The sequence below is a fragment of the Petaurus breviceps genome, unplaced genomic scaffold (genome assembly GCF_028583685.1).
Source record: "Petaurus breviceps papuanus isolate PSGF00001 unplaced genomic scaffold, PetGlider_PUasm1.0 90919, whole genome shotgun sequence".
Lineage (NCBI taxonomy): Eukaryota > Metazoa > Chordata > Mammalia > Diprotodontia > Petauridae > Petaurus > Petaurus breviceps.
In genome coordinates, this window is record NW_027187378.1 from 38,218,074 (window position 1) to 38,241,987 (window position 23,914).

A 23,914-nucleotide genomic window follows, 5' to 3' on the forward strand; every position below is an offset into this window, starting at 1 on the left:
AATTAATGTAATGTCTTGGGGTGGGGTAGTATTTGATTAAATCAGGTAGTACTTGGAGATTATTGAATCACTCTTAGTAAATGCTGTATTTTGAATGATGTCATATTTTGATTCCCTCTGTTTTTAATTTGTCACTGAATAAAATGGAGAGCACCTATGCTGGTATTTTGAACCTTGGGAAGTTGCCTTTGCTTGGCCTTATACTGTCTCCCTAGGATGCATCCTCTCCTCTCAACCATGTCTAGCTGCTCTGATTCCCAGCTTCCTGTGGGCTCTGCTCCAACCTTCACCAAACTCCTCCTGCCATAGATTCCATGTGATTACATTCAGCCTGTTAGGGAGCAGGGTATATTTTCAAAGCAGGGAAGGTCTTAAGGCTTATTAAGGGGCAGGGAAGATCTTCAAATTCCCATAACTATTACACTGGGGAAGGATGTGGGAGGGAGAGAATTTGGAGCTCAAGATTGAAAAAGATTTTTAAAAGATTACAAATAAATAAAAAATTTATTTTTAAACAGGAAAAAAGGAAAGCTAAAACAAAGAATGAATTTAAGTTGTCGGTAAATTCAGGGTAACAAAAAGGGATTTTTTTTTTGTTTTAGTTTAAATGGGAGAAAAATTAAGATCAAAGGAAGGATAAGGAGTTTGACATCGATGAAATAATGATAACTCAACAGAGAGAAGACAGAGCCATTCAATTTTTAATTCCTGTTTCCTCTTGTCATGGAGAATATTTTGTTTTATTTTATTATTTTTTATTTTATTTTATAATTTTTTTACTGGATATTATTGGACAAAAATAACTAATATGGAGTTGATTCCAAAGAAAGAGATAGTAACCTGAGAACTTCCCTTGATGCATTCAAATCACTTTGGCTGAATACCACATTCTTAGGTATCAAAAGAATTGGAAGATGATTAGATGATTCCTGGTCTGTTGTCAATAATATGTGAAAAATAATGAAAAACAGGTGAAATACCATAAGATTGGAAAAAAGTAAATATTGTCACAATTGAAGAAAAGAGAGAGAGAGAATGAAGCCTGCAAATTGCAGATTAATGAACTTGACTTTTAGAAAATTCTATTTTAGAATTTTAAATTTTAAAAATTTTCAAAAATTCCATTAAAGAGATGCTTGGGGTCCTCTAGAATGGGAAACAGTAATTACAAAGATCCCATCATGGTTTTATCATGAATAGATCTTATTATGTTAATGCCATTTTTTTTTTTACCACAGGGTTATTAGGCTGCTAGGTATGGGAAATGTCATATATGTATAGGTTACCTCAATTTTAGTGAAACTTTTGATAAAGTGTCTGATACTATTTTTTTAAGCAATTGGGGTTAACTTGCCCAAGGTTACATGGCCAGTTCTTTTTGTGTGGGTGTTAAGTATCCAAGGCAGAAATGACCCCAGGTTCCCCTGGGGCCGGAGCTTTCACTCACTGTACCACCTAGCCACCCCTGATACTATTGTTTTAGAGAAGATATAGAGATATAGATTAAGTTAGAATGCAACTTGTTGGATCCAGAACTGGCTAAATGACTGAACTCAAAGAGTAGTTATTAAATCACTGTGTCATCATTGCAGGGGATCTCCAGTGGGAGACTCCTAGGTTCCTACCTATGCTTAGTCTTGTACTGATTAATTTTTTTTATCAATGATTTAGGTAACATCATAGATGGCATGCTAATCAAATTTGCAGTTATACAAAACTGGGGAAATTAGATAATGCCTTAGATGGCAGAGTAAGGATCCTTGAGCATATTGACAGGAATACATCATGTTGAATCTGATAAGACATTCAATAAGCATAAATGTAAAGTCATACACTTGAGTACAAAAAAACAACAATTTTACACTTATAAGATGGGGGAAGCATCGTTAGATAGCAATTATTCTGAAAAAAAAGATGTGAGCTCAGTATGAGTTGGTATTCTGATATGGTAGCCAAAGAAAGCTAATGAAATCTTGGGCTGCATTAAGAGAGGGCTATCTTCTTGGAGTAGTGACGAAATAGTCCCTTTATTCTCTCCCTTATAAGATCCCATTTGGTATGCTGTGTTCAGTTCTAGACTTGAGCAGGATTCTGATAAGCTGGAGAATGTCCAATAAGACCAAGCAGAATAGCAAAGGATTTTCAGTTTATCTGATGTAAGAACTGACAGGGAATTGAATATGTTCAGTATGAAGAAAAGAAGAATCAGTGAAACTTGATCCCTGACTTCAAGTATTTGATGAACTATCAGATGAAGGAGGTATTAGACTTCTTTGGCCCTAGAAAGAAGAAGTAGGGGCAATGGAAGGAAGTTGCAAAGAGGACAAATTAGGATTGATATCCAGAAATAACAATTCCTAAAAATTAGAGCTTCAATAATTAGAAGGAGCTGCCTTAAGAGTTACTGAACTTTTTCCTTTCCTTAGAGGTCTTCAGGAGGAAGGTGAATGACCATTTTTATGTCTGCCATAGTGGGGATTCCTTTGTTATAAGAGTTGATTGGATGGCTACTGAGGTTCCTTCCAACTTCCAAACTCTCAAATCCTGTGCTTCTGTGCTTACAGCTTTGTTGTTTGGAATGGAAGGATGACAACTATATTTATTAATGTAAGTCAGGATTGTGACAGTGGAGTGTTGAGAAGAAGGAAAAAATAAGTCCCTTTTCATCATCATCATCATCATCATCATCATCATCATCATCATGTGACTTCTGGGTCACCTGAATGATAAAATGGCAGACTGAGAGATTTCTGAGAGATTCTCAGGATCCCTCAAACATCTCCAAAACAGAAATTATGCACCAAAGATAGAACAATGTCAGCTGTTTTCATGGTCTATGATACCCAGAATCCAAAAGAAGGTTAAAAATAAACAAACACTGACCCTCCCTGATCCTTAGCTCTCTCTACCAACTCTCATGCTATGAGCAGTGAGGCTGCATTAGTGACCCCAAACCAAAACACAGGCTTACATCTAACCCACTCCTGCACCTCCTTTCCCCCTCCTTCTTTCTAGTACCATAGAGATCTTGGCTTCAGGCTGTTGAAGTTTGTTTGGGTCTTGACAGCCAAATTGCCTGCAGCCCTTTAGGAGCAAAAGCCTGCCAAGGACTGAACCTAAAAACACCAACATTACAAACCTCTGAACTGCTGGTATTGAGGAAAGTAGAGTCTGAACTGTCAGTACAGGTTCTAAACTGCTGGTGCCTGAGCCCAAGAACTAATGAACAGAGGGAGTGGGATAGGTTACCAGGATGGAACACTGTACATATAAGGGGACTGTGCAACAATCCATCAAGCCTGAGGGAAGATCACAGTATCCATCTGAGGTCAGTTAATTGGAACAGAGATGTAGGCTGATTAACTGTAAATTACCCAGTGTAGAAGGAAGTTGAGACATTTTCAGATCCAGCCTTCTCAGAAACTACAATCATAGAGAAGGGAATCAGGAATTGAATGGTAAGGAAAATGGGATAGTAGGGGAGAGACTGAAAGTCCTAAAAATTTCAGGAGGGAGAAATCTTAAAGATCTTGAAAACAGCATATAAATCAACAGGAAAAACAGTAACAACAGAAAGAAATATGACCTCCAGATCTGGCAAGCAAGTTCAAGCATCTCAAAGGAAAATGATACAACTCTTGATGAGACAGAGGACCCTGTGGAATTTGAGGAGAACATGGAAACCACAATGTGCTATTCCTGAGTGGTTTAAAAGAAATGAGAATTATGAGAGCGGAATTTATTTTCTGCATAGCAAAAATAATGAGCAGAATAGAATAACTTGAATGTGCAATGGCAAACTTCATCAAACAAAAGAGAGAACAAATACACAAAAGTGAAGGATAACCTAGAAAAAGAGAAGAAAACTCAGTAAGATTAAAAGAAAATGTGCTCAGAAGAAAATATGCAAGCAAAACATACTGAATTCAAAGACAGGATGTGCAGAGATAGCCTAAATATCACAGTTCTCCCAGATCAATAAAATTTTAAAAGGAAAGGGGTATTAAACAAGAAGGGATTGGGGTAGGAGGAAGAAAGTTAATGGAAACAGGACTACCTTAAGAAAATATTAAAGTAGAATAATTGAAAGAATGTAAAATTGGAACTTGAAACTGAAAAGCTTCTGTACAAACAACATCAGTGTATCTAGGATAAGAAGCAAAGTGGTCAAATTGGGGGAAAATTCCTTTATATCAAATTTCTTTGATAAAGGTCTGGTACCCAAAATCTATAAGCAATTAACACACATATGTATATATATGCATAATATATGTAAATCAAACATTAGATGTAAATAAAAGGAATACAAATGCACATATTTAACTATTAGCCATTCCTAATAGATTAATAGTCAAAGCATATGAATAGTTATCAAAAAAATAACTTCAAAGTATTCACAATCACATGAAAAAAATGTTCCAGATGACTAATAATAAGGGGAGTGCAAATAAGCAAATTGGCAAAGGTGACAAAAAATGGGAAGTTAATGTTGGAGGGTTTGTAGAAAGATGGCACACTAATATGTTGCTGGTGGAGCTATGAAATACTACAAACATTTGGGAAAGCAATTTGGAATTATTCAAACAAAGCAACTAGAATGTCTATATCCTTTGAACATATTGAATTATTGAATTTATATTCCATATCCATTACTGAACTTATACCTGAAGGAAACTACTGACAAAACAAAACATATTATTCTCCAAAATATTTACAGCAACACTTAGCTGTGATAGCTAATTATGGGAAACAAAGTAGACACCCATCAATTGGGTACACAAATTGTATACATGAATGTGATAGAATATTATGGTATTGTAAGAAATGACACGGGATGAATTCATAGAAGCAAAGAAAGAGCTATGTGAACTGGTGCAGAGTAAAGTAAGCAGAGCCAACAAAACAATATATAGGGTAACTACAGTAATATAAACGGAAAGAACAACACACCAAATACAATAAGAATTACGAAGTAGTAAAATTATAAAGAGCAAATAGAATGCAAATGAAGACATATGAGAAGATACTCCCCAACTTACATTTTCTGGAAGTGGGAGGTCCATGGGTATTGCATATTGCGCATATTTTTGGACATGTATTGATCAATTATACTGACTTTTTTTCCTTCTCCACAAAATGCTGATCGTATAGTGATCGCTCTCTAGTGGGAGGGGGAGAGAAAACTGTAATATAATGTAAGAAACAAAATATTCATAAAAACTTAATAAAAATAATAATCATTTTTACCTTTTCATCACTTTGAAATTCAAAGTAATTTCTTATTCAAGAGTAAATCAAACATCAGATGTGAAAACAGATATAAACATCTTGATTTAACCCTATTCAAAAACACCTAGAGAAATGGTAACCTATGTGGTCCCTAGAAACATTAGGTGCTCAAAAAAGTGCCACCCTCATATCTTTCCTTTTTCTAGGCATGATGTTTCTAGCTATCTGAGCATGAGCCCAGTTTATAGACCTAATTTCTCTAGATTCACTGGCTTTGATGGATGGGCTAAATTTTGAAGGCAAATCTGACTCAGAATTGAGTCTCTGAGAAAGGTGACAAGCTTTGTGAAAAGTTTTCTTTCTCTCTTTCTTTCAGCATTTGGGGTTAAGTGACTTGCTCAGGGGCATGTAGCTAGAAAGTGTAAGACATTTACTAAGCTGGATTTGAACTTGGCTCCTCCTGACTCCAGGGCTGGTGCGCTTTCTACTGTACATTTTCTTTCCCTAAACATTCCCCTAAATATTCTCTTTCCAACAATTGTTAGTCTTATTTTAAAGTCAATCCAGAGATGATAAAAATGATAAATTATCTTCATATAATGGGAGCTAACCAATTACTGAAGTACCATATTGGTCTAAAAAAAACCTTGCACTTTCTTTCCACATCTGACTTGTTAAAAACAACAATGGAGAATAACCTTTAGTCTTCCACTTAGTAAACTTAGTAAAAGATCAACAATGAAAGTGACAGAGACAAAGAGGGTAGAGGTAATAGAAATTCATGAAAGATATTTACCTGGATTGAAAGAAGCATAGAAAAAAGTCCATATTAAACACACACACACATGCACACGAATTAAAAATTGTGAAAAGGTGAAGACTTGCAGATGATAGAAGCTTTGCACCAATGTACATTTCTACATTTTTTCCATTTATTTTCCAATACCCACCATCTTTCTACACTTCCCTGACTAGAACTAGACTATGCAAATTACCAGGGGACCAAGGAGGCCATGGTTTCATTACATTTTTTTTAATGTGCACTAAGATGATATTAGCTTCCCAGGGTACCAAGTTAGCATTTTGTCTTATGCCAATCCAGTAGTCCACTGTCTTTTTTTTTTCCTTCCTACATGAACAGCTGCCTAATCACATATCCAAAAAATGTCTCAATCTGTTCTCTGAGTTCATCACTTCTCTGTTATATGTGTTATAAGTCCTCTGGTACTGTGGTTGGTCATTGTATTGTTCAGAATTGCCACATATTTCAAAATTGTAAGGGGAAGGATTATTAATAACCAATGACTCGAGGAGATCCAGTTTCCCCCTTTTTCTAAAGTCCTTCTTTAAAAAGTTCAGTCTTTTGATGGACATTGCTGATAATGAGATTGGACTACTTTTCTTGTTCAGACCCTACTCAGGTGGGATAGCTGTTGTGTTCTACTCAGGTTTGGTGGGGATGAATTCTTGCACTAGGTTCCCGGGGCTGATGTTAACTTAAGAGGTGAATGACATGATCAAAGTTCAGTTTCAGTCCCTCGTTGTAATATTCATTCTCTCATTAATTGTCAGTCAACAGAGTTGATTCCTACCCTGGCAAACATTCCTCTTCCAAAAGGGCATTTGATCCTGGAACCACTGCAATGATTGTCTTTGGTAGAAGACAGAGATAACCAAAAGATCATCCTTTTATTAAAATGATGGCATTATTAATAAAGTGAATAAATTATTCAGAATTTTTATCTCTCTTAAACCTTTTAAAATGCCGCAGTTATTTGTCTTTACAATATTGCTGTCACTGTATAAGCCATTCTCCAGGTTCTGCTCAACTAACTCTGTATCAGTTCATATAAACCTTCCCAGGATGAAACCATACTCTTCATCATTTAATACAGAATAACAGCATTCCATCACATTTATATAGCCAAACTTGTTCAGACTGCCCCTTGTTGATGGACCTCTCTTTATTTTCCAATTTTTTGCCACCCCCAAAATAGCTGCTATAAATATTTTGGTATATCCTTAGAGCATTGTTTTCTGTATGTGTGTTGTTATTGTTGTTATTTTTTTCTTAGGAAGAATCCATTGTTTAAAATATCTTTCCTCTAATTCCCCTTTCTCCTTTCCATCCTAGTTCCCTGTTGAATGAACTCTATTTCTGTACTCAGCTATATGTGTGTATTTTCCCTCCAACTGACCAGTTTAAATGAAAGTATGATTCAATTAACAACTGCTTCCCCCAGAACTTTCTCTTTATCGCCTTATTTGTATTTTTGCTTACTTGTGCGCCCCAATTAAAAAAGAGAAATCTTGTACTTGAACCTTGATTTCTTAAAATCATGTTCTTTTAAATAATGCTTTGTTTTCAATTTAATTTAAACAATTTTTAAAATCTTTAAAATACAATTAGGAGAGGCAGTTCAGTATAGTCTGGGAGAGGGGCACTGATATGGAGTCAGAAATCCAGAGTAATCTTAACTTGGAATTCTGGGTCCATCATTAACTAACTCCATAATTAACCTAGGACAAATAATTCCACCTCTCTTGGCCTTCCCAAAGCTGTAAAATGGGAGGAATAATACCACTTGTCTACTTCATAGGGTGGCTATGAGGAAAGCAATTCAGAAAATTTTTAAATGTGAGTTATTCTGCTCATAATTATATATATAATTATATATAATTACTGCTGTTTTAAGTTTTATGATCAACATGTTAATATCACTAAAACTTCTCAAGTCACTCCTTCCTTCTATGCCTTTATTCCATTTTTTCACCCCTGTATTTGTATATATGATATTCATTTACTTCTGTTTTTGTCACTTTACGTTATATCTTTCCATCTTCATATTCTTCCTGTCATTCTTGTTGTATTACATTATATTGATATACTCATTTGTTTAGCCATTTCCCAACTGTTGGACAGTTGGTTGTTTCCAGTCTTTGAAAATTACCCATGATGCATCTCTCTCTCTCTTTCTTCATATATATATGTATATATGTATATGTACACACACACACACACACACCTACATTCATACCTATACCCACACATATTTAACATCTTTGGACAGATGTGATGAGGTTCTTAGGGTATATTCCCAACAAAGGAGTTGTTAGAAGGCAGGATTATTTTATTAATTCTTTCCATGTACTACTAGATAGCTGTCCACAAAAGATTGTACTATTTGTCCATCTATCAGCAAAATAGAGTATTTAAAAAAATTAACATCTAGTGCCAGAGTAGACCCCAATAAAATGAAATGTGACAGAAATAAATGTTTCTATTAAATGATTCTATTAAATAAAAGTCTATTAAGACTTTTTTAAAGGATTGTCATTTTGTCACATTGTGTTGCTGTTTTTCACCACTTTATGTCATTTTCTTTTTAAAAAAATTAGTTTTAGTTTACAACATTCAGTTCCACAAGCATTTGAGTGTTAAATTTTCTCACCCCCCCCCAAGATGGCTCTACCTATACATTCATATTAAACATTTTCACATTAGTCATATTGCAAAGAAGAATTATAACCAAGGGAATGAACCACAAGAAAGAAGAAACAAAATAGGGCCATCTCCTTCTACAAGGCCAGATAGCAGAAGAAGATTTGTGATTGCTAACAGATGAAGAGGAGGGGAGAAGAAGAAACTCCCACTGAATAGCATCAATTTTTCAGTAAATTATGAGGTAAAAATCCTCAGCTGAGAGGTTGTGGACAAGGAAAGCTTGTGAGGGTAGGAGAAAAGACTTGGAAAAGCTAATGTGGAGAGTGGGATAGTGAACCAATTAGGGAGAAGAATTCTTTCTTTGCTATAATGAGGGCCTAGCTGAGATTATGTAACATAAATTTGTAGCAGATTGTAAAACAAATAAACAGCACACAGGATGGCTGCTAGCACAGGTTCACTCTTGATCTGGTCAGACAGGAAAGACACTAAGAAGGGGTTAATAATCTTACTTTATTTTAGTCTAGTTTTCTTAGAAGAGGATTGCTGATAATGGGAAGACAAATTCCTACAGCATTCCTAATCACCCTTCTCACAGGGGCTGGCGAGAAGTGTGGGGGGGGCAACTACCCCTACATCTCAATGGGGTCAGTCAAGACAGGCACAACTAGTGCATCCCCTAAGTCCCCTCAAGTCTCAGTGGGGGCCAGTGGAGGCAAACACAGATTTCCCCCTGATGGGGCCTGATCAAGGCATGCACAGCACTCATGCATTCAACCCTGAAGTTCCCCCTAAGCCTCAGTGGGGGCCAGTTGAGGCACACACAGCAACCCTAAGGTTCTCCATTCACTGGCCAATGACCACCTGTTTTTTAGGGGCAAGAGAAAAAGAAGGCATATTGCCAATAAGGTTACATTAAGTTTTAGCATTATCATGACAGCTCAGCACAGCGCATGTGCATTACATGTTTATGACTTTAAGCACAAATGTTCATATTGTTGCAAGGTTATATAAAGATATGTAAGCGTGATGGAGACATTTTGAACCATAACTATGAAAACTCATATCTAACACCTGGGAACAAGAGATTGCTATGGTCATGGGTCTTGGGAAACTGAACATCAAGAAATAATAACAAAAATCCACTTTACATACACTAGAATTGACCTTACTTACACAGACCCAATCAGGAGATTTTCAAGATTTATTTTAGCTGTATTAAGTAATAGGAGAGCAAGGGATAGATTGTGATAGTAATCTTAGATTGGGATTGGGAAAGATGTGATTGGTTAGAGGAAAAGGGTCAAGGGACTTGAGAAGAGATGCATAGAGATTATTACTGAGATAATTATAACCTCCTTAAGAACATGGGCTATCTCTTGCAGAGATGGAGGTAGGGAAGAGAAATTTGGTCAGATAAGCTTTGATACAAAAATGACCTTGCTAATTTTTAAGTGGACCTCAAGTTCAATATGAGTTAGTAGTGTGATGTGGCAATTTAAAAAAGTGAATATTTTTTTTTCTGTAATTGTAATTTCATCCATGTTTGGGAACTCATAGCATACCAACAACTCTGTGACTCAGTTTTAGAGAGTTTCCCGGGGAACTGAGAAGTTGAATGATTTGCCCAAAGTCATACAACCAATATGTGCCAAAGGTATAATGTGAGCCCAGGTTTTCCTCACTTAAGGATTCTATCTACTTCAATATGTTGAATTACCTATGTGATCTTAGATAATATTTAAAAATTAGTATCTGCAGTAAGGAGGTGATCTTTTTTTCATATTGTGTTTTTTATGAGCCTTCTCTTGGAATATTGTGTTCCACAACTTAACACAGTGCCTACCTGTAACCACAAGCAAGGTGAAATTTTTGTTGTTTACTTTTTGGAAGTTTCCCAGGCTCAGGCTAAATTGTAAACATCTGAAGGATTAATCATCTTTGAACCCTGATAGTTCACAGCTGTGCTGAGTCAAGTAGGTTTCCTGCATTCTGACTCTGAGTCAATCAGGGGCCAAGTCTTTGTTATATATTCTGAGAGGCTGGCATTTTGCTTTGGGGTTCACTGATGGGGAGGATCTTTTGATTCTCTGGATGGGACACTGAATGGTTGTTTTTTTAAAAGCCCCCTGTCTACTCAGAGGTTTGTGATCTCTCGATCTAGTGGTGTATGTAAGTGGCTGTATTACTTTGCTTAGATAGTAGGAGCCCTGTCTATTGAATCTTTGTGCTAATTTCTCCATATTTTCTCCACATTCGGGGTGCTGACCTTTCCTCTGAATTAGTTAATTAAAATAAGATTGTTGACTCCTTTAAAAGTTGTCTTGCCTTTAGCAAAGCAGATCCCCTGTACTAGCAGACTATACTGCATTGTTCTAGGGTGCTTGTTAATACACTAGCTCATGCTAGGTATTTAAGAAATGTTTATTTACTGAATGGTTCATTAAGTGGTCAAGACAGGGATGGACAAAGAGTGTAACCATTGCAGGGATGAAGGCCTGAGAAAGAAAGGGAGTGTATGTGAAAGGGATAGAGAACATAGTAAGGATGGAGAATAGGATTAGGGGTTGTCAGGCATATGGAAAGGTGGGCTGATAAGAGTTTATGATCAGAGAAAGGAATTTTAGAAGTTCATGGAGATGTAAATGGAATCCTCATATGTGATGGCAAGATCAAAGTTATACCTATCTCTGGCTATGGCAGAGGCTGAATGAAAGAATATGTCAAGTGAACTCAGTAGACTGAGAAATTGGGAAGTTATTTGAAGAAACAATGTCTATATTGAATTCCCATATTATGAGTGAAGGAGTTGGGATGGAGAGATAACGTGACAAACTATTCAATTAATTGAGGAAAGAAGGAGAATAACCCAGGCATAATTAGATAATAGTCACCAGAATCTACATTGGGCAAGAAATATAGAGTGTGAAGCTACTGAGTGATATAGGTTGAGAAAGAGATTATAAGTTTCGATGCGGTTTGAAGAATATTGGAACAGTAAATGTTACATTTTCCATTATGTTACTCTACCTTCCCCATATGTCCAGGAGTATCAGAGTAAAAAAAAAACCAGTGTCATTAAAAATGCAGAGATGGAGGTGGGGAAGAGAAATTTGGTCAGATAAGCTTTGATACAAAAATGACCTTGCTAATTTTTAAGTGGACCTCAAGTTCAATATGAGTTAGTAGTGTAATGTGGCAATTTTTAAAAAGTGCATAATATTTTTTTTCTGTAATTGTAATTTCATCCATGTTTGGGAACTCATAGCATACCAACAACTCTGTGACTCAGTTTTAGAGAGTTTCCCGGGGAACTGAGAGGTTGAATGATTTGCCCAAAGTCATACAACCAATATGTGCCAAAGGTATAACGTGAGCCCAGGTTTTCCTCACTTAAGGATTCTATCTACTTCACTATGTTAAATTACCTATGTGATCTTAGATAATATATACAATTAGTGTCTGCAGTAAGGAGGTGATCTTTTTTTCATATTGTGTTTTTTATGAGCCTTCTCTTGGAATATTGTGTTCCATTCTGAGTGCCCCATGGGATCATCAGATCATAGATACAGAACTGGGTCCTCAGAAGTCATCTAATCTTGAGTCCATATAGGGGAGGTGATTTAACTGAAGTCACACAAGAAGTAAGTGGCAGAGTTGAGATTTGTATTCAAGCATTCTGTCTCTACATTCTGTATTCTTTCCAGTGTATCATGCTCTCACTATCATTTAGAAAAGACATTGACCAACTGGAATGTACCCAAAGGAAGGATGATGAGACAAATCAGAACTGTTTCATAGAAAAATCAGCAGAAGAAATTTGGATACTTATCCTGTCAAAGAGAAGATTTAATAGGGACATAATCACTATTTTTAAGTATATTAAAAGGCTGTCATAGAGAAAGGGTTAATTTGTTTTGTCCTAGAAAATACAACTAGTAACAGAAGGTGGAAATTCTGAAGAGGCAGATTCTGGCTAGATAAAAGCTCACATTTCCTATCAATTAGACCTATTGTATGTTGGAATGGATAGCCTTGAGAGGTTATGAGTTCACTGTTCCTCAAGTTCTTCAAACATATTAATGAATGATCACTTGTCAGGGATCACAGGTTTAGAACTGGAATGGACTTCAGAGGTCATTTCCAGAGGAGGAAACTGAGTCCCAGCATGATTAAGGGAGTTGCCCGAGGTCACATGGCTAATAAGTGGGAGAGTTAGAATTTAAACTCAGTATCTCTGACTCCAAATACAATTCCTTTCCCAATGTACCAGCTGCCTCTCTAGGATCTTGTAGAGGGAACTCTTAAGTAGATTTAATTTGTACTAGATTATATCTGAGGTCAAGGCACCTACATGGCACAGTGAATAGAGTTCTGGACCTGGAGTCAGAAAGATTCCTTTTTTGTTCCCTCTCCTTTTTGAAACAACTTTGTAGGCAAATGGGATGGCATACACCTGTCATTACTACTACAAGGGAGGCTGAGGCAGGTTGATTGTTTGAACTGAGGAGTTCTGAGTTGCAGTAGGGCTAAAGCTCATCAGCTATCTTTATAAAGTCTGCTGCTAATATAATGAGTCCCTGGGGGTGGGTGGCAACCAGACTCCCTACAGAGGGGGAAAGGGAGCAGGTCAAAGCTTCCAGGTTAGTCATCAGTGGAATCAAGCCTGAAAGTAGCTACTTCCACTGTACTTGTACTCTCAAGTTGAGATGGGGACACCCAGTCTCCAAAAACAAAACTACTGTGTATTTACTTTATGCCAATGTTGTTCCATACTCTCAGCCGCCCCCTTTTAAATGCTATAAGCTTTTTGAGAGCAGCGTTCTTTTATTTTCTTCATTGTTTTCCCAGAGCTTCTCTCAGTGCCTGGCACATGGTAGGTACTTAAAAATTCTTAATCGTTTGAATAAATGTTTTGCCATGAGTGATCGGTTTTATCCATGAAAGTAATACTGACAAGTTTCCTTTTAAAGTACTGAGTACTCCTTAGCGCAGTTATAGATTTTCTTGGAGGAAGCCAGAGGCTCCTAGGAAATTATAGCTGGGGATTAGATCCCATAGCCTGGGTTTCAGAGGGATTCGACTGTACCGTCATTTTAAAATCACCTCATCATCTCTCTCTGCTCTAATCACCAATGACACTGGCTTTAGGGAGTGGGGGCTGGCTGCCTCTGACTTGATCTACTTTATACATACAGATCTGAATGGGCTGCTAGGAGATAGCACATTTTCTCTAAGCAATATTAAAGACCAGCTTGGAATGAGTGACATTATTCATCATCCTGAATGCCTTGGTTTCTTCATGTGACCCTTCTCCTGAGGCATAGACAGAAGAAGGCATATTTAGCTCCCTGTGCATGCCACAAGAATGGGACATCATCCTTTGGTGGCATTAATGCAATGGGAAAAAGCTGCAAGACTTGTATTTGAAAGGATAACTGATTTGCAGAGCTTTTCATGTAGGTAGTCAGAAATGTAAGTTTGCTGCAGATATGTTGGCAGCAATGAAGATTTCTTTCCCTTGTGGACCAGAGGTTTATGTATGTTTCTTTTTTTATTTTATTTTTAATTTATGGAATAAAGCATTTCCATAACAGTACAATAAAAAAAGATGATTGCACATGAAACTGCAAATTTACTATCCACAACTTGCTATTCCTTTCAAATATACAGCAAAATTACCATGTAAATTTCTTTTTTCCTTTCCTCCAGCCCTAGAGATTTCTACCATTAGAAATTATTCTATACATGCTTCTATTTATCATTTCCATTTCTTGATGCAGATAGCTTCTTCCTTCACATGTCCTTTATAATTAATTTGGATATTTATAACAGCTTATTTGTTCAAAGCCATTCTTAAAACAATATTGTTGTTACTGTATACAATGCTCTCTTGGTTCTGGTCGTTTTTCTCTTTATTATTTTGTGAAAGTCTTTCCATGTTTTTTTCTAAAATCCCTGAGCTCACCATTTCTTATAGCACAGTAGTATTCCATCACCATCATATACTGCAACTTGTTCAACTGTTCCCTATTTGATGGGCATCCCTGCATTTTCCATTTTTGTCACCACACATAGAGCTGCTACAAACACTTTAGAATAGGTTCTTTTCCTTTTCCCCTAATTATTTTCAGAAATAGACTAAGTAGTGTGTAATTTAATAAATCTTTGGGCAAAATTCCAGATTGGTCTTCAAACTGGTTGAATTGGTCCACAATTCCACCAACAATGAATCAGTGTCACAGTTTTTCCTCATCCCCTCCAACATTTGTCACTTTCACCTTCTATTATGATTTTAGCCCATCTGATTGATGTAAAATGATATCTCAAGATTCTTTTAATTTGCATTTCTCTAATCAATTAAGATTTAGATAATTTTTTTAATATGACTACAAATTGTTTTGATTTCTTCATTGGAAAACTGTTTATATCCTTTCACCATTTATCAATTAGGGAATGACTCATATTCTCATAGATTTTACAAAACACTTTATATTTGAGATATGAGACCTTTCTCTGAGAAATTGTCTATAAATTCCCTCCACCCCCCAATTTTCTTTTTTCCTTCTGATCTTGGATACCTATTTTTTATTTGTATAAAAACTTTAATCAAAATTATCCATTTTATAACTAATTTTGCTTTCTCTCTTGTTTATTCACAAATCATTCTCCTATCTATAAGTCTGATAAGTAGTATGTTCTGTATTCTAATTTTCTTGTAAAAATCTCTTTATATCCAGGTCATATATCCATTGTGACCTTATCTTGGTAAATCATGTAAATTGATCTATGCCCAGTTTCTATCATACTGCTTTTTCCAACATTTTTTTTTTTTACCAAATAATGAATGAATTCTTATCCCCAAATCTTAAGCCTTTACACTCATCAACTATAATATCATTATGTTTATTTGCCCCTATAAGTTTATGTGTGTGCTCTATTCCATTGCTCTACCTACTTATTAGCCAGTATCATATAATTGATAATTATTACCTTATAGTTTAAGATCTGATACCTCGTTCTTTTTTTATGTCATTAATTTCTTTAATATTTGTGACTTTTTGTTATTCTAAATGAATTTTGTTATTATCTTTTCTAATTTAGTAAAAACATTTTTAGTAATTTAATTGAGATAACATTGAATGTATAAATTAGTTTGGGTTAAACTGTCATTTTTATTATATTGGCCCTGCCTAAGCATGAACAATTACTATTTCTCCAATCATTTAAATCTGATTTTATTTATATAAAAGGTTTTTTAAAATAATTTTTGTTATATAGTTCCTAACATTTATATGGTAGATGTAGTCCTAGATATTTTATACTGTCTAAAGTTATTTTATCTTATTTGTGAGGCACTTGGGGTTAAGTGACTTGTCTAGGCTCACACAACGAGTTAGTTATTTTAAATGGCTTTTTTTTTTTACTATCTCTTCTTGTAGAGTTCTGTTTGTGATATATAGGAATGATGATGATTTATTATTTCAGCTATCTTTTTAGTTGAGTCTTTGGGATTTTCCAATCATGTCATCATATCATCTGCAAAAGAGGTAGTTTTATTACTTCATTCCCTATTCTGATTTTTTTCTATTTCTTTTCTTTCTCTTATTGCTATTGCTATCATTGGTGACAGTGGGCATCGTGGTCTCACATCTGATTTTACTGGAAAGTCTTCTAGTTTATCCCCATTACAAATAATGCTTGCTGATGGTTTTAGATAAAATGCTTTTTTTATCAATGTAAGGAAAAATCCACTTATACCAATACTTTCAAGTGCTTTAAAACAGAAATAAGTGTTAAAAACAGAAATTAGACCAATTAATAATCTTACGATGTACTCAGTTTTCAAGTAAGTCAATAGATACAGCAAATTCTATTTTTGTCTTATTTTAAGAAATTGCCACAGCCACTCCAGCCTTCAGCAACCACCAGCCTGATCAATCAACAGCCATCAATGTTAAAGAAAGACCCTCCATCAACAAAAAGAATATAACTTACTAAAGATTCAGATAATGAGGGGTGGCCAGGTGGCTCAGCGAGTAAGAGCATTGGCTCCAGTGTCAGGATGACCTGGGGATCAAATCTAGGCTTGGATACTTAGCACCACACCCAGAAATAACTGGCCGTGTAACCTTGAGCAAGTTACTTAACCCCGATTGCTTTAAAAAAAAAAGATTCAGATAATGGATTTTTTTTAACAATAAAGTATTTTTAAAATTAAAAAAAGAAATTTGTTGAATGTTATGAAAAGCTTTTTCTGCATCTATTGATATAATCATGAGTTTTTAAACTTTTATCATTGAGGTAATCAATTATGAGCAGTATTATTTCCATCTACAAAAAAAAGCATAGATTTAGAGCTGGTGGGAACTTCAGATATCACCTAATACAACTTCCTCCATTTAGCAGATGGAGAAAACTGAGGATCAGAGAGAGCCTATCACTTGCCTAAAGTCATTAGTCAATATGTGGCCGAGCTGGAATTTGAACTCGGATATTCTGGTTCCAAGTCTAGCATTCTGTCCACTTCACCAAATATTTCAGGCTTATTTTTCCTACTATCATTTGAAAACAAGAACCATTCATTTTAAATGCTACCTTAGAACGATTTTGGTGTCAACACATCTCAATTTGGAAGGTTTGAACTGCCTGCCTTTTTTGTTTATAAGTATTTGCTAGAGTTGCTTGATCACAGGTTTTATGAGGTTGGCCCAATGTAATAATATCATGGAAAGGTCACTTATTTGAATGTTGAAAGATCTGGCTCTGAATTCAGGGTGGTAACCAGCTCTGATAGGTTAACAAGTATTAAGAGAATGAATATTATAATGAGACATGGACTCTGAGGCACATGACTGATCATGAAGTCTTGGTCAAGAAGAATTATCTATGCACATATCACCCCTCTCTGGGGTAATATAGAAAAAAAAGGGAGAATCCACTTTTATCCAGTCTGAGTAAAACACAATGGGTCCGAATCCATCATTTCACCTAAACAAAAATTTCTTTACCTTTTTATCAGATCTGAGTTTTCCTTCTCATTATCAGGCCTGTACTTTAAAGGCTGCATGAATACTTTCTGATTTCTGAATGAGGAAGTAGACAAGGGAAAGTGCCTTAGTCCCATTTTAATAATTGGTAATTAATATCAGAGAAACATAATCATTTTCTCAATATTCACTGCCAAAGGTCTGTTACTGGCAAGGTCATCATCATTGGCTCAGGCAATTGCTAGACCTTTTTGGCGTAGATTCATTTTAGCCATGACTTTATGTTGGTTAAGTCACTATAGAGAATTGTGAGAGCTTGTAGCAAAATAAACAGTGAACTAGAATTTGGAAGATCTGAGTAAAAGTTCCAACTCAGCATTGTGACTATAGACAAATTTACCAAAAGTATGTGAAACTGTTTACTTGTGCGTAAAGTAGAGATTAGAATATTTACAATACCTAACTCACAAGATCAATCTAAAAAAAAACCATTTTATACATTGCAACACAATACCACATGACTTATAAGTTGTTTTGCACTTTACTTGAATATTTTATAGTTAATTGTGTATATATTGTAGGCACTTCATCTCCTTCTAGTATATATAAGGCAATCTCCTGAGGACTAGGGTTACTTTATTCTTATATCACCAGCATCTATCACAGTGCTTCATACACAGTAGGAACTTAATAAATGACCCTTAATTGAATCAATCATCTTCCAGAATCCCACTTCTTGGTGCTGGCCTGAAAAAACTCATATGTGACTGATGGTGAGCATGTGAACCTAATTATGGTCTTCTTTGATGAATGCAAAGAATAGCAAAATCATAAGCAAGGATTTTATCTTCTAGGTCTGCTTTTGTCATTTACTAACTGGGGATAAAATTAAGCAAGTAATTTATCTTCTTTGAAATGAGCTACCCATCTATCAGATCAGAAAAATTAAAACTACCTTTTAGGTTTGTCATAATCTTCAATGTGAAAACCCTTTGAAAAAGTTGAAAGATCAGCCCCAAGGCCAGGGAGCACATTTCCCCTGATTCCAGGAATAAATCTTGCTGCTATAACAGTTGCTTTGGGACTTTGAAAGGAGAAGTTGAAAAGATTGTGGGAATGGTTACTAAGGGGAAGTGTAAAACCATACCATTCCCATGTGCTATACCTCATTCCTTTCGCAGGGTTAGATCTGAAAAGAGTGACTTGTTTTCTTTTTTCCCCTTGATGAAAAAGCTGCCCTGAGTTTTTGCTTTTGACTCTTTGTCTCTGAGTACTAGGAGTATATTTCAGTAGTAGAAAGGAAAAAAAAAACATTTCAGGCAGAAAGCCCTGACCCCAGCATGATGTAAAGTCCCCAGAAACAAAAGTGCTATTAAAAATGATGTATTCACTAATTTCTGGCCCATTGTCTATTAAAAACCAAGGTAGCTTGAGTGACAACATTTAAAGTGCAAATATTCATGTTAAAGGCACCACAAAATTGCTTCACTTACCTCCCTCTCCATTTTAAAAAGTTGAACTTTTTCCCCTTGATCAAAACACAGCAAACAACACTTTATAAGACACTGGAATTGCTTAAATTTGCTTTCAGATTGGCAGTACTGTATCCCTCCCCTCCCCCTTTTTCAAGCCAAAGAAGTAAAGGAAGGAGAAAAGCAGAAAGGGAGGAAGAGTAAGGGGAGAAGAAAAAAAGGGAGGAAGACAAGGAAGGAAGGAAAGAAAGAAAAATGAAATTAAGCATTTACTCTGCAAAGCTATTTATACAGATACTACTTTGCAGGGAGCTTACACTTTTTTTTTTAAGCAATTGGGGTTAAGTAACTTGCTCAAGGTTACACGGCCAGTTATTTCTGGGTGTGGTGCTTAGTATCTGAGCCTGGATTCAATCCCCAGGTCATCCCAGCACTGGGGCCAGTGCTCTTACTCGCTGTGCTACCTGGATGCTCCAAATTTTTTTTTCTTTTTATAAATTCTTTAGCTTTTTGGAGGGCAATTGGGGCTAAGTGACTTGCCTAAGGTCACAGCCAGTTTTTGTGTCAAGTGTCTGAGGTCACATTTGAACTCAAGTCCTCCTGACTCCAGGGCTTGTGCTCTATTCACTGTGCCACCTAGGCTCCCTGGGAGCTTACACTTCTAATGGAGAGATGACAGGTATGGAAGGTTTCAATTGCAAGTTAGAAGAAAGAGTCCCTTATTCTTAGCATGAGGTGGGAAAACGGATGTAAATACCTCTTCTTTAATGCCATTTTCACAGAAAGATTCAATTTGTGCAAATTCAGGAGAAAGGTATAATGGTGAGACTTTATTTTCCATATTTATTTGAGTGAAATAACAACATACTGCTGAAATTAGTCCTTTTTCTCCTAGTATTTCTCAAGATAGTTGCCATGGGATTACAGACTATAGAGCTGAAAGGAACCTCAGAGGCTATCTTATGTTAACTATATATGAGCAAGAGTGGCCATATAGCAACCCTGGCAACTGATCATTGGCTTCTAAAAGACTTTCTCCTCAACCCCTTGTTAAATAGTTGTTTATTTGGAAAAGTGGACTGAAGAGAGGTCTTTAGATTCACCAGAGAGCATAATACCACACAAGTTAGGAGTGATGAGAATGGTCAACACAAAGGTCTGGGATTTCAGCTTCTTCTTGAACTGTGAGGGATGGTTTGGAGTGTTAGAGCATACCCAGGTGGAAGGCCTTGACTTAGTAGGCATGGTTAGAGACAGAGCAACTTTCTGGCTGCAGTTCCTGACTTTCCACTTGAAGCATACTTGTCTTGAGCAGCTTGGCTGTTAGCTATGGCCTGCTTAATGTATTCCTCTTGGGCAGCCTGGACATTTTCCTTTTTTCCATTCTAGATCTTACAGGCAGATGGCTGCAGGATCCAGCCATAAGAAAAGGTCAGAGCCCATATCTCATGCAAGAGGAAGGTGTTCATGGCATTGAGGTTAATGGAGGCATCCTCTTCACTCTGACCCCTAGACAGGAAAGTGATACCGGTGACTGCAGGAGGCACAGTCTGGTGAAGGGCAGTCACAGTTGCTATTGTTATATCCTCATATGAATACTTTTGGGTGCAGGCATGGCCAGGGGTGACCATGTTAGGCCAGCAAGGGGACCCCTTGCAGACAGACATGATAGTCACTTAAAGCTTTGTAGATGGTAGCCAGGACCTTCTCAGTGATATACTGACAATTCTTCAGATTGTGTTCTACATCAGGGAATATCTCTGGCTTCACAATGGGGACAATGCCATTCTGCTGGCAAATACTGCCATATTATACCAGCATTTTGGCATTCTCCATGATGGCAAGTGGGGAAGGTGTATTATGCCCAATTTTTAGTACATAATGCCATTTGGAAAAGTCAGCGCCATTCTTATATTGGGCACAGCATTCAGTCAGCCTATCCAGACCTTGGGTGGTAGTCTTACTGTTGGTCTCTGCCAGGGGCACTATACTTTTGTCCACCTTTATGCCCACTATGGCACCTTTTGACTTTATGACTTTGAGGAAGGGATGACCACCATCAGCTTTCTGGTAGAATGTCTCGTGGAAAAGCATAACATCTCTAATACAGGAGTTCACTCAGTCATGTCCTGTCGGAAGTAACTGCCTATGAAGAGACCAATTTTCCTCGGTGTTCTCAGTTCCAGTGGACTTCAGTCACTTTGCTACTGGTGGATGCATCTGCTTCCAATATTCCCTTGCTTGGAGCAACAATTTGAGGTACTATATAAGACAGTTCTTTCTTTTGCTCTGGTGTCAATGCTGGGTACTGGCAAGGTGTGTTTTCCTTGGCTGTACTGGTAGTTTCCGGCAGGAAGTAGGTAGACTACTTATGGTCAGGAGCCAAACTTCTGCCTAAAAGACTTTCAATGATGGATAACTCACTATCTTTTAGGAAAGCCCATTTTGCTTTTGGACAGGTTTAATTTGTTAGGAAGTTTTTTCTTACATTAAGCCAGAATCTGTTATATTCAACTTCTACCCACAAATACTACTTCTGTCCCCTCAGGCCAACCAGGACAAGTCTCATCCATCCATGTGACAGCAAATTATCCCCATTCCCTTCAAACAATTCTCCTATGGTATGGTTCCAGTCTTTCTGCCATTCTGATCATCCTTGTATGGATGCAGTTAAACTCATCAATATACACCCAGAACTAATCACAATCATCAGATAAAGTTTGACAAGGGTTGGACTAAACTCCTTTTGTTCTGGATACCATTAGCAAAGTTAATATAGAAACCTAAGGAACACATTAGCTTTTAAGGCTGCCTTATCACATGGTTTCAATTAAACTCAACAAACATATATAGGAACCTAATATGTTGAAGGTGTGGGGAAGACAAAATAGCCCCTGCCTTCCTGATCTGGGAATAATTCTAAATCAGCCTTCCATATAGATCATTTTTATCATTGTTTTGTTTTATCATCTTTTTTTTTTAGGGAAAAAGTAAATAAAAATCAACAACTTAGAAACAAGAATAAAGCTGATAAGTTATGGTGTGAATAATTTATGAAATTAAAATAGCCTTAAAATGACCTATTTAAATTTGATGTTATGTTAAAAAATGGAACATGTGTAAAGAAACATTGTCAATTTTCCATAGACTTTTTGTAATGGTAATGAATAAAGACCCCTTTGTATTTGAAAGCTAAGAGGTACTTAGCATCTAGTTCAAATTAAGCCTCTGTTAAAGAAACAGAAAACATGAACTCCTGTTGCTGCTGTAACAGGAAGGTGCTGAAAAGGTAACAGCAATGCTGTATATAAAAGCCCCAGAGGGGAGAGTCAGAACACTTTGGGATAAGCTTCATGGAGGCAGAAGCAGCTGCTGCTGAGGAGGCTAAAGAGGAAACACCCAGGCTAGAGAGAATGATTTTGATTTTGGGAACCTGGGTGAAGTGATTTTGATTCTGGGATCTAGCTGGAGCTTCTGCTGGAAAGCTACCAGCTTCTCCTGGGAACTGCTGAAGACTGAGGAAGCATGACTGTGATACTGGTACTTTGTATAAACCTGTTTGTGGCTTTGTTAAGCCTTGACTTCCTGGGAACAGAGACTCTGAAGGATTCAAGGTGGACTGGACATTGTGAGCTTCAGCATGGAATAGGAACAGCACAGAGAGCTGGACAAGGAACTGGGAGCTGTCTGCCTTTGAACCCAGGTGATAGTTTGGTGAATCCAGGTAGGACCTGGGACCATGGAAGGGGATCCAGGGAATCTGAGAGACTACCCTGAGTCAAACTGAAAGAAGACTTTACTTGGATACTGTGTACTGATTGAGAAGATTGTAACTTATTTGTGACTGAGGGGTGGATGGCCTGTGTATTTTACACTACCCCTTAAGATAGTGCCAAGTAGTGACTGATATTGTAACAGTGTGCCCCATGAGTGGAGAACTTTGACTACTATATTTTGTGTCCCTTAAGGAGGCAAGGAGGCAATCTCCTTAAGAATGATTGAATGATTGAATTGATTGAATGGTTGAGTTACTAAGGGACTAATTGACTAAATGATTGTACTTTGTTCAAAACCATGTGACCACAGTGGTGAAAACTATGTAGCCATTTCTGTGATAAGCTGTTGTGAAGGCTCTATTTTGATTTTTTGTGATAAGTTGTAGCATTGTGAATGCCTTGATTTTCTGTCAATGTTTTCTTTGATTTGTAATTGAATAGAGTGTTCACTATACTATGTAAGCAGAATCTTGAAAGCTGTTCACAGCAGCATTCTTCTGGAAAGCTGCTCATGCTTGGCTTTACACTTTTGTAGTTAGTTCCTGATTAGTGACAATACTGAATCTTGTAAAATAAAGGCATTATTTGAATTGGCACCACATATTTCCATTAGGCTGGAACCAGTTACCATATTTTACATAAGCAAACCTTCAAATATTTTGAATTAAATAAAATTAAATAAATTTTAAAAAATTAAATAATAAAAAATAAAAATAAATTAAATAAAATATGTGATCACTTCGTTGGATTCATTATTTGCCCTAATTAGGACTGAACTCAAACTGACAAAGTAATGGCCACAGTGAGGAGACCAAAAGAGTCATTGCATCAGGCAGTGCAAATTTGATTGTGATTTAGAGACCGATGGTAGCCAAAGGCAATACTGACTTGGGATACACACACACGCACACACACCACCATTCTTTGCTCTCATTAACTCCAGATGATAATGATCCATGGTCCATACTATTGTTTAGTGGGACCTGAGGGACAGAGAGACTA

At 36.6% G+C, this 23,914-nt stretch overlaps 1 protein-coding gene and 1 pseudogene across 2 annotated transcripts in view; one reads left to right on the forward strand and one right to left on the reverse strand.

Annotated features, from left to right (window-relative positions):
* The window catches only part of ZMAT4 (zinc finger matrin-type 4), a 725,479-nt gene that overhangs the window by 163,171 nt on the left and 538,394 nt on the right, over nt 1-23,914 (forward strand). The gene's annotated exons all lie outside the window — the stretch shown is intronic.
* Nucleotides 20,371-21,580, reverse strand: LOC138152159 (fructose-bisphosphate aldolase A pseudogene; annotated as a pseudogene).